This window comes from Pipistrellus kuhlii, unplaced genomic scaffold, assembly GCF_014108245.1.
Source record: "Pipistrellus kuhlii isolate mPipKuh1 unplaced genomic scaffold, mPipKuh1.p scaffold_m20_p_9, whole genome shotgun sequence".
In the NCBI taxonomy this organism is placed as follows: Eukaryota; Metazoa; Chordata; class Mammalia; order Chiroptera; family Vespertilionidae; genus Pipistrellus; species Pipistrellus kuhlii.
Window position 1 is genome coordinate 63,844,185 of NW_023425595.1, and position 18,746 is coordinate 63,862,930.

Here is an 18,746-nt window from a genome sequence, read left to right on the forward strand (position 1 = left end):
CCCCAGGAGTCTCTGCTTCTGAGTTACACGTGAACTCTCCAGTCTTGCCTACAACCTGCTGAGAGGGCACTCCCCTTCCCCACTCCGCACCTGCCCCTGAACTGCCTGCCTCAGCCTCCGCAGCCCCTTGGTCCACAGCAACGTCAGTCCTTCCAGAAAGGCTTACATCTCGCACTCTACTCGATGTGCAAACACGCAGAACACTGCGCAGCGCACTGTTGTCTTCCCTCCTGGCCAAGCTGCTGTGACACGGACTCTGTGCCCGGGACCCAGCAGCAGGAGCAGAGACTCCTCCCGCCCTGGCTGGTTTGGCTCCGTGGATACAGCACTGGCCTGCGGACTGAAGGGTCCCAGGTTCAATTCAGTCAAGGGCTCATGTCAGGTTTGCAGGTTCAATTCCCAGTGAGAGGTGTGCAGGAGACAGCCAACCAATGATTCTGATTATTGATATTTCTCTCTCTCTCTCTCTCTCTCTCTCTCTCTCTCTCTCTCTCTCTCTCTCTCTCCCTCCCTCCCTCTCAGAAATCAATACAAAATATATTTTAAAAAAGAAGAGTTCTTCCTCCTCCACCTCTTCCTCCTCCTCCTCCTCCTCCTCTTCCTCCTCCTCCTTCTCCTCCCTTTGCCAGCAATGGCCTAATAAACCATTTCTTTTAAAAAGACTCTCAGCCATGAAAGTTCAATTTTTTGTTTAACAGACCTTATAAATGGGCTTGCAGGAGGAGGTGTGTAGGTTAGATTGTAGGAAGAACCTCCTGATTGATACTCATATTCCCCGCATGAATTAGATCGGGACTCCGGAAGGAAAGACGTGGAATATCATTTCCCAGAGCCTTTAAAGGGGAAAGCTTCGTTTAGGTTGGGAAGGGGCAGACCAGTTGGAGAGAAGACTTCCCTCAAGTCCCACTACTCCACCGGACTGGGAGGGCAGGCGCTCCAGAGCTTGGCCCTCTGAAGTTTGGCCCCTCTCGTTCCTTTCTGCAGCACGTTTATTGGGAACAATGTAAGAGTGAGTTGCCCAAACTGGATTTTCTCCCATCACATGCCAGCTGGGAAAGCTCGGACCAGTACTGGGTCTTCTGTGCCTCAGTCCTCACGCCTGTCAATGGCTATCACATCAGCACCTGCCTCATGGGTGATGCGGGGCATCACGCTCCCAAATGGGGCAGAAGCCCGGGAATCAGGCGGCTGGAGGAGAGAGATGTCCAGTGGCGTGTCAGCCCTTTCTCCTTCTGCTCACAGGGCACTCTGAATGGGTGAGAACTCGTCTCAGGGGAGGGCGGAGGAGAGCCTTTGGCCTTCTCACCCCCCATTTCAGATGTGGACAGGGCAAAGTGAACTGGCCACACACCACAGGCCAGTGAGGCCTCGAGTTCCTGTCCCCTCCAGGCTGGATTCAGGCCTTTGCGTCCCATTTCTCCATGTCCCTTTCCCCGATTCCTCTTCCACCCCTCCCCCCCACCTCAACTCCATACATTTTCAGCTCCTTTCCAAGGAGTTCTTCCCCACAACCACAGCTTTGAGTCCTGCTCTAAAAATGTGTCTAAATATTGACAAAACCTGGGTGGCCTAGCCTTATAGTGGCTGGGTCTCTCCTGCTCCATGCCTCCTATCTCCTTGCCAGCAAAGAGAGCTAAACTATTGGTATCTACCTTTGACCAACAGCAGTCACAACCCTGTAATTCTAATTCTGTCCATAAGGTGGCAGCAAAGCCCAGAGGTTCTATGGAGGAGACCCTATGAAATATTTCCTTGCCCCCTTGCTCTCCATATGCCCCCATGTCTCTCCACAGGGCTCTGAAGCTCCCGTCCCTCTTGGGCAGCCTTTTCCTTTGGGCAGCACTAAGGAGCATGTTCCAGAATGCATGGTGCCCCTCCCCCATCACATAGCTGTGCCCACACTGATCCCTGAGCAACCGTCCCTCTGGCTTTTGTGCTCAGTCATGGACCCCACCCACAGCACACATTTCATTGCTTTTTCACTTTCTGCTCATGTGAGCAAGATATTGATGACTCAGGGTGAAGAAACTTTTTTACCTAAAATCCATACATACACAGGCCCATGGACTGACTCATCCCACATTTGCTCTGAGATGGACAGCAATGGTGCTGAGAAAGGAAGGGTGAGAGGAGGGTGCCACCCAGACTAGAAGCCGAGGAGGTAGGTCGGAGAAGTAGGTAGGTAGGGAGGGTGGCTGCTGGGAGATACTCACCCAGTGGCTCCAGGGTAAGGACTGAGAAGGTGAAGTTGCCTTCAGTGACATGGGGGTTAAATGACATGGTATTTTTTACCCATTCCAGGCCAATGCTCATAACTTCACTGATGCCACATGCTAGCTGTGCATCTTAGTTTCTGGCCGCTGCTGTAACAAATTGCCAACTTAAAACACAAAGCTATTATAGCATAATTCTGGAGGTCAGAAGTCCAAAACGGACTGGCAAGGCTGTGTTCTTTCAGGAAGCTCCTTGCCTTTTCTAGATGCTAGAGGCTGCCTATATCCCATGCCCCCCTCTTCAAGGCCAGGAGTGTAACATCTTCAGATTTTTCTGCTTTCTCACACCTCCTCTGACTCTCCTGCTTCCCTCTTTTCCTTTGTGGTACCAATGGGCCCACTCACATAATCAGAATAATGTCCCATCTCAAGATCCTTAAATCAGACACATTTATAAAGTCCCTTTTGCCTTGTAATGAAGCACAATCATACCTTCCAGGATCTGGAAGTGATTAACTTTGCAGGGGGAGGGGAGGAGGGCGGTGCATCATCTTGTCTACTACTCTGAGATTTTGGGTAAGTTGCTTAACTTCTTTGTGCCTCAGTTTCCTCACCTACAAAATACATACAATAACAGTTCCTACTTTTATTCAATGAGCATGGAAAAAGCACCAAACACTTGGGAATGTTTTGAAAAGCAACACAAGTAAAGGGTCTAGCACAAAATAAATACTTGATAAATTTCAACTATGGTTCCTCAATCATTGTTGACAATTCAAGGCCAACAGGAACCTCCAGTTTGGGATGCAGTGAAGAAGAAAACTTTATTCAATGCAAAATAGCTCAATTGTGACAGCACTGGCTGTGAGGCAGCCCTGGGGCAAGGTGGCCCAGGGCCAGGCCCTTCTCTGGCTGGACTGCTCTGCTGGGGCAGACATCTTTGCTGTTTCAGCACCAGCTCAGAAAACGCACTCTTCCTTGGAAAGGAAAAATGCATTTTTAGAGCCACAGAGGAGCTGACTTATATAAACAGAAGTCCCTGCTCCTGGTCCCTGGTCTGTCCTCATGCAAACAAAGACTCAAATCCTCACAGTTTGATTGGTCCAAAAGGCACTGTCCTGATTGGTCAAAATAGAGCCTCTCTGATTGGTCAATGAAGAAGCTGATTGGCTTATAGTTTCACAGCTTTGATTGGATGGGGAAAACCTCAGTCCTGTTGGTTTAAATAGGATTTCAGGAACTGCTTTATAAGGCCTGGCTCTCATGGAGACAGGCAGGTCAGTGCAGAGGCAGGCAGTTCAATGCTGGCTTATCCCTGAAGTGCAGTGTGCATGAGAGGGCCCTGTGTAGAAATGGCTGCTAGGCACTGTGTTTTGTGTGTGGTTTTTTTTTGTTTTGTTTTTTTTTTTTTGGTTTTTTTTTAAAGTATATTTTTATTGATTTCAGAGAGGAAGGAAGAAGCGGATAAAGTTAGAAACATCAATGATGAGAGGGAATCATCGTTGGGCTGCCTCTTGTATGTATGCCCCACACTGGGGATCGAGTCCACAACGCAGGCATGAGCCCTGACTGGGAAACTGAACTGCGACCTCTTGGTTCATAGGTCGACACTCAACTCCTGAGACACACTGGCCAGGCTGTTTGTTTTTTATCTTGGAGCCCCGTTAGCCACTGGGAGCCTCTTGAGTAGGTATCTTCTTCCTCAGGGCCCACAGGTTGCATCGTTGCTCTTAAGCATAAATTAGAGGCTTCCTGCCTAGCCCGCATGGCAAAATTGAGATGTGGTCCATCTCGCAGCCATCTAATTAGTGCTACATAAGACAATAGTTCCTAGTAGGCAACATTCATGCGTGCAATAGCATCAGGATGATGAATACGGAGCTGCTTTATAACCTTAAGAGATGGAGGATATGAAAGAAGGAGCCTGGCAGCAATGAGTCCAAGATGCCAGCCAGGCTGGAGGTAAAGCACAGGCTGGGGGCAGCCTCTCTCTTTCCTCTCTCTGCCCCACACGCAAGGGCTGCCCATCCTCTTCCGGGGAGAGAGGCTTGGCAGTACCAAGGGCTTCCTGAGGCAAGGGGTGTCACACAGGAGGGGTGCAGAATCTCTCCCCTCAGAGCCTTTAACAGTGAGTCTCTGACTCCCTGCCTTTGCCTGGGGAAGGGGTGCGGGAGGAGGGTAGACAGGAAACCCCTGGAGGCCCTTCCCAGCTCAGGGCCCAGGAAGTCCTGCCTGTCCATCCAGGTGATGCTTAACCGCGGAGCAAGTTGCCAGCTCTGGGCTCTGACCCTTTCTCTTTGCTGACATGGTCACCCTCTGCCCTTCTCACCTAAGGACTCATTTTTCTGGTTCTCACTGATGAAACTCAAATCTGGCATCTGGGTTTGTCATCAACCTAAAATTCCCACTAAAGGGTTCATTCTTCAAAAGTCTTCTGTCTGGGTGGCTCAATGGGTTGGAGCATCGTCCTGTACACTGAAGGATAGACTCCAGGTCAGGGCACATGCCCAGGCTGTAGGTTCAGTTCCTGGGTACGGCATGCCTCTCTCTCTCTCTCTCTCTCTCTTTCTCTTTCTCTCTCTCTCTCTCTCTCTCTCTCTCTCTCTCTCTCTCTCTTTCTCTCTCTCTCTCTCTCTCTCTCACACACACACACACACACACACACACAGAGACACACACACATACACAATCTCTCTCCCTTTCTCTCTCAAATCATTTTTAAGTCTTCTGAAGGTGAGTAGTGCTTCTCCTATTACCTTAGCCTCACCCAGTAGGTGCTCATTCCACACCCTCCCAATATCTTTACCCACAACAGTCATTAATCACTTATTTATGTTTAACATTTGTCCTGACTCCTATTCCGTGAGTTCCCGGAGGCGGGCATGTCTCGTCCCATTCACGACTCACGGTGCCGACATTAGTCCGTGCCTTGCATTTGGGGAGCAAATCAGTGTATGAACGAGGAGAAGGAGACCTTCACCGTGCAGAGGAAGCCCTTCTCCGAGGTTCTTTCTCGAAGCTGCTCCTCAGCCCCGAGGACACTGCCTGTGGGTGGGAGCGGGAGGAAGGCACGAGAGACCTGGGCACTGAGGCCCTGAGGATCCTGGAGCATGAGGGGGGCTTCGGAGGCTGGGTGGCCACTGGAGCCCCTGATGCCCCTTCCTCAGCGAACCTTCCCTGAAATCCTTTGAGAGAACAAACATCTCCCCTGAGAACGTCCACATTGTGCTCTAACTGTTTGGGGCAGAATCTGCCCAAGTAGGGAGCTCCAGGGCAGCTTCTTCCTCAGCTCTGTCTGCAAAGCCAGGGGTGCACCTTGGCCGGGGGGGAGAGGGGGGAGCAGGGGGGGGAAGGGCCCGGCAGGGCTGGCAGGGGGAGGGAGGGCTGGGGGGCCAGGCTCCTTATTTGTTGAATGAAGGAGGTGAGTAGAGTTCACCATTGCTCACAAACAGCACGCTGTACCCTGGGGCTGTCCCAGGAGAGCAGGGTGTACGGCCACCCTCCCTCCTTAGGGTCTCCCTGCCTCTCCCACAGCTGAGTCCCACCCCAGCCGGCCAAGCCAGCAGTGCTTCTGCCTGATTCTGACAGATTCTAGAGTCTAGAGTCTGGGCGGGGAGGCCTCGGCACTGCCCTGTCCACTGTGGGGTTGTGGTTTCCTCCTGAGCTTCCCCTCAGAGGTCGGAAGAATTTCCTGTGGGGTCACAGGTCAAAGGCCGCCAGTGTCAGCAGAGCTGTGTGGAGGGCCAGCTGGGCGTCTGCAGTCCGGCCCCAGGAAGAGGGATGAGCTGCTCTGGGTGCAGGAAGCAGCGTGGGGCAGGCTGAGGCAGGCAGGCCAGGCTCTGGGGCCTCACCACCGAGGCCATGGCTCTGGGGCTCCCTCCCGTGGGAGATGGAAGACGGTGGAGTGGGGCGCGGTGTGGACAGTCGCTGCTGGCAGAAGGGACATGGACATAGGGTTGAAGGCTGGCTGAACTGGGCTGGACTGACAGGGACATCAGGCAAGCCATTGCCTTTGAGGTGTGCCTCCCATTAGGAACCCCGTTCGTGGAGGAGGCCCACAAACGGGGTGTGCTCCCCTGTGGAGTAGAAAGCAAGTGCAATTGTGTTGCTAAGGGGACAGATGGACTTGGGTCTCCCCTAGCTTCCTGACCACTTCCTGGGGGTCCCCTCAGATTGGGAGTAGAGCAGAACCCTCTGAGGCCCAGTCCTATCTAAGCAGTAGCCCATGAGGTGGGAAGAGGGGTGGGGTGAGAGGTCCAAGCCTGAGCTGTGTTGTGTGCTGGATTGGGGGTCCCATCCCCATCCCCCGCCTGTAGCCAGGCCCGCGTGGACAGGGCTGCTGTGTTGTGTCGTGCAGGTCATGCGTGGCACAACCTCAGGGGCACCACGTCCCCGATGTGCCACCCAGAAGCTCTGGTCACGAGCCTTTACACGTTAGTCCTGCACCTCAAAGGTCACCCTGGCAAGCTTCCCTGCAACCTACCAGATCCAGCTTCAATTTCGTCTCCCGGGTCTGAAGGCCTCCCTCCCCGGGCACCCAACACACCTTCCTGCCTCTGCTCCCAGCACCTGCACAGACAGACGTGCAGCACCGCGTCAGTTCTGTCTCCACTGCCCTCCTCGCAGCCTTCCTCCTCCACCTTCCAGTGCCAGGAGCCGGCGTCACTGAGTGGGGACCTGCAAGACCGCTGTGCACTCTCTGGCCGTAAAGAAGATGTGTGGCCCAGGGAAGGAAAACCCCCAAACTGTGGGGACCCCTGGGAGTGGTCAGGAAGCTAGGGGAGACCCAGATCCATCTCTCCTTTCAGCCACGCCATTGCACAGTCAGGTCTTTGTGGCAGTGATGGGAATGGGCTAGAGCAGCAGTCGGCAAACTGCGGCTCGCGAGCCACATGCGGCTTTTGAGCCTCAGTTTGCCGCTCTGTTGACTAATGAGTTTGCTGACCACTGACCTAGACTCTCGATTCCAATGATTACAGCCTGTTGCTGTTCCTTGTGATTAAGCCCCTATGCCAGTGGTCTGCAAACTCATTAGTCAACAGTGCGGCAAACCGCGGCTCGCGAGGTGCACCTGGCTCCTGAGCTGCAGTTTGCCGACCCCTGTGCTAGAGGCTGGGGCAGCGCTCAGCCCCTCGGAGCTGGGCCAGGGTGGGCTGGTAGGAGGAGCAATGGCCCCTGTTCTGAGAACACTTGGGAGCAGGGGCCCAAACCCTCTTTCCGGTAGGTCACCCCTCCTGTCCTCTTCTCTCCTTTCCTTTCCCAACCACGGGTGTTTTAAAGGCTATTTTGACGCCGCTATAATAAGAAACCAGCAATTAACTATTATAAGGCTGTTTTACAATTGTGTGGAAGCCCCTTTCATCTACTTTGCTTTAAATGGTTATATCTTTTATCCCTCGTTTTCAGGAATATAAAACTTTACAGCGTTTGCTGCAAACCGTCATACTTTGCAGTTTATTGTTCCCTCTGCAGATATATTTTCCCCATAAATACTATGACTTCTGTCTGTACAGTACTGGGCTCAGCCACTGCGGCTCTCCGTGATTTCATCGGTGGGACTTGGCCTAGAACGCAAGGTGACACACGGAGCCACTGGGCTGGCTGGCCACCCTTCGTCCCTCTCCTCCGATCAGGCTGACCCAGCAGCCCTGCCACGAAGGAGGTCATGGACCAGGCAGAGGGAAACGAAAGGAGGAATCCCGGAGGGGATGGTGCCCACTTGCCTGGTGCCTCATCTGAGGTCTGAGTCCCTGCAGACACTGGTAAGTGTCCCGGCTGCTCCCATCCTTGGGTAAGAAGACCTCGCAGGACGTAGCTGGGAAGCAGCAGCAATAAACTCAGCCAGAGCTCCAGGAGGCATGCGTGGAGCAGAGTGCAGGCCAAGTTCAATGGCAGCCACACCCTGTCCTTCCCGAGGCTCCAGCCCAAGGGCCTCTCTGAGCAAAGGTTCTGTCTAGAACAGCCGCGGTAATGAGGATCACACGGGCACTTCTGTCCCCAGGTGAATTCTCCAAGTTGGAGCTGGTTTTCTGTTTTTTAAATCTGACTGTTTGGGTCAAATGCAAAAATGGATAGCACCTCATTTGGTGGCCAAGAGACTGCACCGCCCTGGACCTCCAGCTGCACTGGGGGTAACTGATCCAGGACTCCAACTGCTGCTCTGATCTCCATGGAAGCGTTTGAACTGAGGTCACACCCTCAGTGGGCTGCTCATGGCCAGTGACTAAGTAAGGCCCACTCCAGGGAGGCGAGGTTCCTCTGGCGCTGACTGGCTGGAGGACTTCCCAACAGCCTTACCAAACCTTTCTTACACTGCGTGGCAATCTATGAAGCTTCCACCCAGCCTTCCCTCCTTCACTGAAACCAGACTTGTAGAGCAATCGGAGAGCTCCCCTGGCCTACACCGGCTCCCTCTCCATCTTTCCCTAACAGGCATTTCCCCTAACGCAAAGTGCTCTCACATTTAATCCCATATTGGCATCTGATTCTCAGAGGACCAGGACTAGCACACTTCTCATTTACAGAAGGAGAGGGTTGTATACATCAGTGTCTGGGATGGAAACTCTGTGCCTACATGTTATTTATGCAGATAGCTGTCAACAGACACTAGACAGGTAGAATAGATGAGAGTATGTGTACATGCAATGCTAGAAGCAAATTCAGGTGTACCTCTGGGTATAGCATATGTAGGTGGGTAAAAGTTGATAGCTATAAATATACTTTTAGAAAATTACAGGATCAGCCGAAACCGGTTTGGCTCAGTGGATAGAGCATCGGCCTGCAGACTGAAAGGTCCCAGGTTCAATTCCTGTCAAGGGCATGTACCTTGGTTGTGGGCACATCACCAGAGGGGAGTGTACAGGAGGCAGCTGATCAATGTTTCTCTCTCATCAATGTTTTGTCTATCCCTCTCTCTTCTTCTCTGTAAAAAATATATATATATTTTTTAAATTGCAGGATCATCAATGGGTTATTTTATTTTATTTTTGCTTAATCTCCACCCAAAGATTTTTTTCCCCACTGTTTTTTTAGGGAGAGTAGAAGAGAGAGGGAAAGCCAGAGAGGAACATTGATGTGAGAGATTGGTTGCCCCCTGCACAAGTCCCCTGACCAGAGTCCGGACCGGGAAGAAGCCTGCAACCAGAGTACATTCCCTTGACCAGAATTGGACCTGGGAACCTTTGGTCCACAGACTGATGCTCTATCCACTGAGGCAAGCTGGCTAGAGCTATAAATATACTTCAAAAAGTACTTTATTATTTTAGAACAGTTTTAGATTCATAGTAAAATTCAGTGGAAGGTACAGAGATTTCCCAGATACCCTTCACACACTGGGCCTTCCCACATCAACATCTCCCACCAGACTGTGCATTTGTTACAATTAACGGACCTCCGTTGGCACATGATGATCACCCAGGGTTCATAGTTTGCATTAGGGTTCACCCTTGGTGTTGCACATGCTATGGGTTTAGACAAATGTACAATGACATGTGTCCACCATTATAGTGGCCTACAGATGAATTTCACTGTCCTAAAAATCCTCTGTGCTCCACTTCCTCATCCATCCCCACCCTCCTCAAGCCCTACAGCTCCTGGAAACCACTGATATTTTTATTGTCTCCATAGTTTTTAATTTCCCAGAATACCATATAGTTGGAATCATACCGGATAAATATACTTTTAAAATTGTAATCATCCAACACTTGGGAATCAAGTGCTTGTTAGCTGATCATGTTGTGTGTAGAGAGAGTAATGGATGTTTAGTCATAACAATCTTACATACACATTTTTATTTGTCGACATGATCTCACTTAATTCTCACAACAGATCTTTGAGAAGTGCAATTCTCTCTCTATCTCACAAATGTGAAATGGAGACCAAGAGAGGCATTCCAGTAGCAAGCACATATGTGAAGCTAGACAATAAATGTGCATAGATAGAAGCATGTGGGAATTGCTGGTTAAGTAGACATATCTGAACACATGTGAAGACAGATGTGTAGATCGACAAATAAATAAGCATGTGCTAATCTTTTCCCCGCAGTCACAATCTCTTCTCTGGAACTCAGGACTCGGGCTATAGCTGTTTGAACCTGAGCTCAGAACACTGAGTTCTGTCTCAGTAAGTTAATTTTACTGCTTAGCAGCAAATCAAAACCCATTACTCCTTATCACTCACCTAGTTATCTGGATTCCAGGAAAGCCAATCCCAACTCTAGGAATTAGCTCTAGCACTTGGCATCAGTAGCAGACAATGATATATGTATAACTTTGTGTTTTGTATAAGTGTTCCCATGTCTTGTTTTCAAAATAAAGCTGCTGACCTGATTTGGAAATGTGTCATTGCAAATGTAATTAATTTTTAAAAAATTATATATGTATATATAATATATAATTTTTTAAAAATTAATTACAGCCTAAGTGACTGAATGACTGAAAGACAGGTCGACTGGTTGCTATGACGTGCACTGACCAGAAGGGGGCAGATGCTCAACACAGGAGCTGCCCTCTGGTGGTCAGTACGCTCTCACAGGTGGAGCACTGCTCAGCTGACCAATGAACACCAGATGCAGAGCTCACAGCTGGCCATGCAGCCTGGAGAGGCAGTGGCAGCAGGCGCAGTGGGACCAGGATGGGCAGGAGCGTCAGGCAAAAGTGGCAGGTGGCATTGAACGCCAGTTTCAGCCTGATTCCCACAGGCCACACCGAGGTACCCCACCGGTGCATGAATCCGTGCTCTGGGCCTCTAGTAAGGTCATAATGGAGTAGGATGGGCCCTAAATCTAATATGACTGGCATTCTTATGAGAAGAGGGGGCACAGAAAGAAAATGGCTATGCAGCAGACACTGGAGTCTCTCTTATAGAGAGACTTGTAGGTTACGGAGGAAGCATGGTTCTGCTGATTACTTGATTTTGGACTTCTACCCTCCAGAACTGTAAGAAATACATTTCTATTGCTTTCAGCCATCCAGTGAGTGTGACATTGTGATGCAGACCTAAGAGAGTAATACAGGACCATTCCAACCTATCCACTGCCCTACAGCTGCCCTACCCTGAAATCACTTGTTATATGAAATAACAATTTTCCTTTATCATTTAATATAGTTGAATATGGCTTTTTGCCTGTATTTTTTAGATTGCATTAGCTTCATGACTGATATCTATTTTTTATTATATATTTTTATTTATGTCAGAGAAGAAGGGAGAGGGAGAGAGAGATAGAAACATCAATGATGAGAAAGAATCATTGATCGACTACATCCTGCCTGCCCCACACTGGAAATGGAGTCCACAGCTTGGGCATGTGTCCTGACTGGGAATCCAACCATGACCTGGTTCATATGTTGATGCTTTTAAAACACTCAGCAATATTGGTCAGGCGTGACTGATAACCATTAAGTCTTACATTGGCCCTCTTCTCTTCTAACTTCATCCTCCTTTCTGAGGAGAGCTCATCCATGCTCAAAGCTTCAAATACAGCGGAACTTTGTTTCTCAAACTTAATTCAACCCAGAAGACTGTTCGAGAAGTGACCTGTTTGAAAACGGAACCATTTTTCCCATTAGAAATAATACAAATTGAATTAATCCTTTCCAGACCCCCAAATGATTTCTTATGTACCTGTTTAATGTATTATTAATCTATGAATATGCATCTTTTCTTAAATTTATGGAACCACCCCCTACTAGCCTTACATGAATTTTTCATATCACTACCTGGGAAATGCTATCACAGGCTAACTGCTTTTTATTTATCCAAGTCAACAGCTTTTCCAGCTCTTCAATGGCCTGTGATTGTTGTTTTGTGAACACTTTCACAACCTTAGCAACATTAGCACTCTTGAGGACCTCTTTATGTTTTAAAATTGTGCTAATCCTTGATTTAGAAAGCAATAAAAACATTCTCTCTTTTGTTTGTTGCCTGAGACACACTTTTTGTCATGCTGAGGTATTAGCATGAAAGGACTATCAGGTCAAAAACTGAAGCTTTTGTAGACAACCGAGACATTTTTTTTCTCTGGACAACTTGGTTGAGAACTGAATAATTCAAGGTGGGAGATGTTCAAGAAACAAAGTTCGACTGTGTTACTCAATGGGTGCCTAACTTTTAAGCACCAACCCACACTGCACTCCGGAGTTATTTACCTAGCATGCAGTGAACACCCCTCCTTGGAGATCAAAATTCAACATGTCAAATTTCAATTCCCTATCGACCCCTCCTTCAAGTTATTAGAACTTCTGTGTTTTCAGTTTTAAAGAGTGTCACAAATGTTCATTCAGATGTTCAACTATTGACTAGGTGTCATTCTGTCATCTTCCTCTCATGTTTAGAACTTCCCCAAGTTCTGTTGATTCTTCCTTTCTCCCTATTATCTCTTGTATCTATCTTCTCTTTACCATACCCATTTTCACTGAAATAAAATCTAAGTTATCATTGTTCTCATAGGTTTTCACCCGGGATATTGTAACTCTAGCCTTAAACATTTCTCCATATTACTGAGGATTTAAAATGCATCTCTGACCCTGGGCTGGGTGGCTCAGTTGGTTGAGTGTCATTCCATGCACCAAAAGGTCTCAGGTTTGATTCTCGGTCAGGCACATGCCCGGGTTTTGGGCTGGATCCCCAGTGCAGGAGGCAGTTGATTGATGTTTCTCTCTCAAATCAATGTTTCTCTCTCTCCCTTCATCTCTCTCTAAATAAATAAAAACATATATTTTTTTTGTAAATGTATCTCTTTGAGTTTGATAATATTTAATGATGAAGTCATCTGGGTCTGTAGTTTTCTTTATGGATAATTTTTTTATAATTATAGATCTGACTTATTTAATATATATAGAATTTTTCCAAATGTCTTTTTGTGTTAATTTTGTAAGTTGTATTGTCCTATGAATTTGTCTATTTCATTGAATAATACAAATTAATTACTGAGATAAAGTTTTTTGTTACAATATCTTTATATTAGTTTCCTAGGGCTACTGTGACAAAATCCCACAAAATGGGTGGCTTCAAACAACAGGAATGTACTGTCTCTCAGTTCTGAGGACAAGAAGATGGGAGTCAAGGTGTCACCAGGTCATGCTCCTTCTGGAACTTGTCAGGAGAATCTTTTCTTGTTTCTTTCTTGCTTCTGGTCATCAGTGTTTGCTGTTCCTTGGCTTGCAGTTGCATCACTCCTACCTCTGCATCTGTTGTCACATGTCCTTCTCCCTGTATCTGTGTCTTCTTATAAGGACACTAGTCATTGGAGTGTCCTTATCCACTCTCCTCCAGTATGACCTTATCTTAACTTGATTATATCTGCAAAGACCCAGTTTCCAAATAAGATCGCATTATGAGAAATTGGGAATTAGGTTCTCAATATATCTTTTAGGGGGAACACAATTCAATCCATTACAATCTTGTATTTTTAAATTATTATTTTGTTTTCATGCACTTATTTTATTTATTAGTTTAAAATCTTCATTGTTGAGAGTGTTACAGATGTCTCCCTCCACCTGGTTCCCAACCTGCCCCAGGACACTGTCTGTGTCCAAAGTGTTCATTTCTTTCCACCCCCTTCCCCTCTTCCCTCTGAGATTCATCAGTCTGTTCCATGATTCCATGCCTCTGATTCTATTTTATTCACCAGTTTATTTTGTTCATTAGATTTCTTGTTTGTTTATTTTGTTTTTTAGATAGAATTGTTGATAGATATGTATTTGTTACCATCATATTTTTTATCTCCTCTTCTTCTTCTTAAATAATATCCTTCAACATTTTATGTAATCCTGGTTTAGTGGTGATGAACTCCTTTAATTTTTCTTGTTTGTGAAGCTCTTTATCTGACCTTCAATTCTAAGTGATGGCTTTGCTGGGTAGAGTAGTCTTGGTTGTAGGTCCTTGCTTTTCATCACTTTGAATATTTCTTGCCAATCCCTTCTGGCCTGCAAAGTTTCTGTTGAGAAATCAGCTGACAATTGTTTGGGCGCTCCCTTGTAGATAATTAACTGATTTCCTCTTGCTGCTTTTGAGATTCTATCTTAAGATTATCCCTTGGCATTTTAATTATGATGTGTCTTGGTGTGGGCCTCTTTGGGTTCCTATTGTTTGGGACTCTCTGCACTTCCTGAACATGTAAGTCTATTTCTTTTACCAAGTAGAGAAAGTTTTCTGTCATTATTTCTTCAAATAGGTTTTCAATATCTTGCTTTCTCTCATCTCCTTCTGGCACCCCCATAATGAGAATGTTGGTACACTTGAAGTTGTTCCAGAAGCTCCTTACATTATTGTCATATTTCTTTATACTTTTTTTTTCTAGTTGGGTGTGTTTTACTTCCTCATATTCCACATAGTTTATTTGATTCTTGGACTCCTCTACTACTCTACTGTTGAATCTCTGTAAATTATTTTTATTTCAGTTAGTGTATGCTTAATTTCTTATGTCTTTAACCTTCTTGCTAAGACCCTTGAAAGTCTCATGAAGATCCTTGAGAAACCTTACAACCATGGTTTTGAACTCTGTATCCAATATTTTGCTTGCTTCCATTTCTTCCATTTGTGACATGTTTCTTTGTCTCCACACTTTAGCACCTTCCCTGTGTTTGTTTCTATGTATTAGGTAGAGCTGCTATGTCTCCTGGAATTGGTAGAGTGGCCTTGTGTAGTAGGTGTCCTGTAGGCCCAGTGGCTCAGCCTCCCTAGTCACCTGAGCTGGGAGCTTTAGGTACATCCTTCTGTGGGCTGTATGCATAGTCTTGTAGTTGAGCCTTGGGTGCTGTTGGTGTCTCTGGGAGGAGTTGACCTCCAGGCCAATTGGCTGTGAGGTCCAGCTGAGGCAACAGTGGGAGAGCTGCTATGCAGGAAACACCCCTATGGAGCATGACTTACCTCAGTGGGGCTTTGGTGTTCACTGAGTCTTCCACTTGAGTGTGTCATTTGTGGATATGTAGAAGTTGTAATCTGGTATAGCCTGATGCTATCCAGTGGGCACACTTGCTCTAGGACCTCTAGGGAGGTAAAAAGTCAGCCACTGCCTGGGACCACCTTGCAGGGACTATTTGTATTGGCCTTGGAGGTGCCCAGGCAAGGTCCAGCTGTGAAGCATAGCAGGCTCATGCTAGTACAGGGTCTTGGGACTTTTATTGATAGGTTTGGGGAATGCTGCTTGTTTAAGCAATTTTAGCAAAGTCTGAAGCCTGAGCTAGGACAGGCCATTCATCTGTAAAAGCCAATGCAAACAGGTTGGGTGGGACTGCAAATTGGATGTGGTGGGGTCTCAGGGAATTTCCAAGGTGGAGCAAACAGATATTGCTGCCACAAAGCCCTATGACTGGGCAGGTCCCAGCACAGGAACAATGACCCCTATCTCCATCTAGGAGGAAGAGGCCCCAAGTTCCTGCCCAGATGCCAGACAATCCAGTTGCTCCTCCTATGTGTTTGGATCCTCCAGAGCCTCTCATTGGTGCTGAAGCTCAAAGGAAGTGGGACCTTGTAAGTTTAGTTTGTGCTCTGGTTCTTTGAAAGGAACAGCTGGTCTCCAGGAGCCTCCATGTCACTGAGCCCCAGTCCCTGCTGGGTTTTACAGCCCAAAGTTATGGGGACTTCTTTTCCCAGCTTTGGGAACCTGGGATGAGGGTCTGGTGTGGGACTAAAAACCTTTGATCCTCATGGGAAGTCTCTGCAGAGATGACCTCCATTCCCATTAGGAAAGCAGACCATGTAGATGCCAGACCAGCCCTTTCTGGGCCTCTGCCCTCCCACCAGTCTCAGTGTACTTTCTTCTTTACTTCTCTAATTGTAGGACTTGCATTCAGCCAGCTTTCAGGGGGTTCTGAATGGTGGTTGTTCTGTATTTTAGTTGTAATTTTGATATTGTTGTGGGAGGCAGCAAGTATTGGCATTTACCTATGCTACCATCTTGGTTCTCAATTCATTCACTTCTTTTAAATTAGTGGTTCTCAACCTTCCTAATGTAAATATCTGTGTTTTCTGATGGTCTTAGGCAACCCTTCACATTGAGAACTGCTACTATAGAGCCTATGACCATTGAAAAACACAGATATTTACATTATGATTCATAACAGTAGCAAAATTACAGTTATTAAGTAGCAAAGAAAATAACTTTATGATTGGGGGTCACCACAACATGAGGAACTGTATTAAAGGGTCGCAGCGTTAGAAAGGTTGAGAACCACTATTTTAAATGCTAAAAGCCAAGAAAATCTTGTAAGAAGAATAAAAAAATTAGAAAAATTACATTACTGGTTATTAAGACTTTTTACATAATTAAACATGATTGATTGAAATAGAGGCAGGCATAGAAAAATATACCAATGGAACAAAATAGAAAGTTCAGAAATAAGCTCAAACATATGTGGATATTTGGTTTTTGACAAAGATGGCACTGCATAGTAATGGTAAAAGAATGGTCTTTTGAAAATATTGGATGTCCACATGGGAAAAAATTGAATCTTGACTCCTACTTCATATCAATCACAAACATCTATTCTATATGGACGGTAGATCTGAATGTGAAAGACAAATCAATAAAGCTTTTAAACAAAAACATAGACTATCTTCATAGTTTTCTAGTAGTCAATAATTTCTTCTTAGCTTTTCTCTTCCAATAACTGGCACCACCACTCACACAATTGCCCAAGTCAACTTTGATTTATGTATTTTTGTCCTGACCTACACTTCTAAAAGGCATATCAAACCCACCACATTTTCATCACCGGCTCAATATAAGCCACCATCATCTCCCAACGGAAACAACCTCCTAACTGTTCTCTTTGCTTATTATATCACTGACTAAGATCCTCATTGACTTCCCATGGTGTGCCCAAACCTCACCTGCCCCAGGACCTTTGAACGTGCTGTTCTTCTGCTTGAAATACTCTTTCCTCAACTCTCCAGATGGATGGGCCATTCTCTACTTTTCTCTCTTAGCTCATATCACCTTCTCAAAGAAGCCTTCCTTGCAGACCTATCTAGCTTCTTCCCTCATCTCAGTTATTCCCTAACACAGCATGCTGTCTTTTCCTTTATTGTACTTACTCCAATCCATAATTATCCTCTGTATTTAACTCATTAATTAATTCAATAAATATTTATTGTGTTTCCTCTGTCCCAGGTACTGTATTACATCATAATTTAAAATCATAATCAAACAGACAAGGTCTCTACCGTGATGTAGTATACAATTTAGTGAAGGATACATAGATTAATAAAATAATCAATGACAATATAACCACAAACTCTGAGAAGTGTTTGAATGAAAAGCTATCCTATATAATAAAAGGCTAATATGCAAATCGACCGAAAGGTGGAACAACCAGTCACTATGAGGTGCACTGACCATCAGGGGCAGATGCTCAATGCAGGAGCTGCCCCCTGGTGGCCAGTGCATTCCCACGGGGGAGCACCACTCAGCCAGAAGCCAGTCTCATGGCTGGTGAGTGCAGTGGTGGTGGGAGCCTCTCCCACCTCCGTGGCAGCACTAAGGATGTTCAGTTGATGGCTTAGGTCCATCTCCTGAGGGCTCCTGGACTGTGAGAGGGTGCAGGCCAGGCTGAGGGAGCCCCACCCCCGAATGCATGGATTTTGTCTGCCGAGCCTCTAGTTAAAAAATAAAATACCTGCCCTGACCGGTGTGCTAAGTGGTTAGAACATTGGCCCACGCACCTAAAAGTGGCAGGTCGGATTCCTGGTAAGGGCATGTTCCTGGTTGTAGGCTCAATCCTGCGATTCTCTCTTTCCTCTCCTCCCCCAGTCTCTTTCTACTTCCACTCTCACTAAAAACCAATGGAAAAAAAGTACCATCAGGTGAGGTAAAAAAAAGAAAGAAAAGAAAATACCTAACATTTACCATTCCTTTTTGCTCATTCCCTGAATTCTGTGCTTTCCATGGTTTCTGTTATCAGCCTTCTTTTTTTCCCCCCAGGTGTGCCAGGTGGGCTGGGGCTGAAATGTATACAGCACTCACAAAGAGAAAGGCAGTTTTCGGAGAGTAACTTGACACTGCTTACATAAATAACAAGCCAGCAATTCTGCTCCCGAAATCCCAAAGCAATTCTCACAGCAGCTCTTTTTTTTTTTTTTTTTTTTTTAATATATTTTATTGATTTTTTACAGAGAGGAAGGGAGAGAGATAGAGAGCTAGAAACGCCGATGAGAGCGAAACATCAACCAGCTGCCTCCTGCACACCCCCTACTGGGATGTGCCCGCAACCCAGGTACATGCCCTTGACAGTAATCGAACCCGGGACCTTTCAGTCTGCAGACCAATGCTCTACCACTGAGCCAAACTGGCTTCGGCTAAACCACAGAAGTTTAGTTCTTCACCGTTCTGGAGGCTGGAAGTCCAAAATCCAGATGTCAGCAGGGTTGGCTTCTGCCGAAGCCTCTCTCCCTGGGATGCAGATGGCCACCTTCTCCTCCTGTGCTCTTCCCTCCGTGTGTGTCTGTCTCCTAATCTCCTCTTCTTATAAGGACAACAGACATCTTGGGTTAGGGCCCACTCATATGACCTTTATTGCAATTACCTCTTTAAAG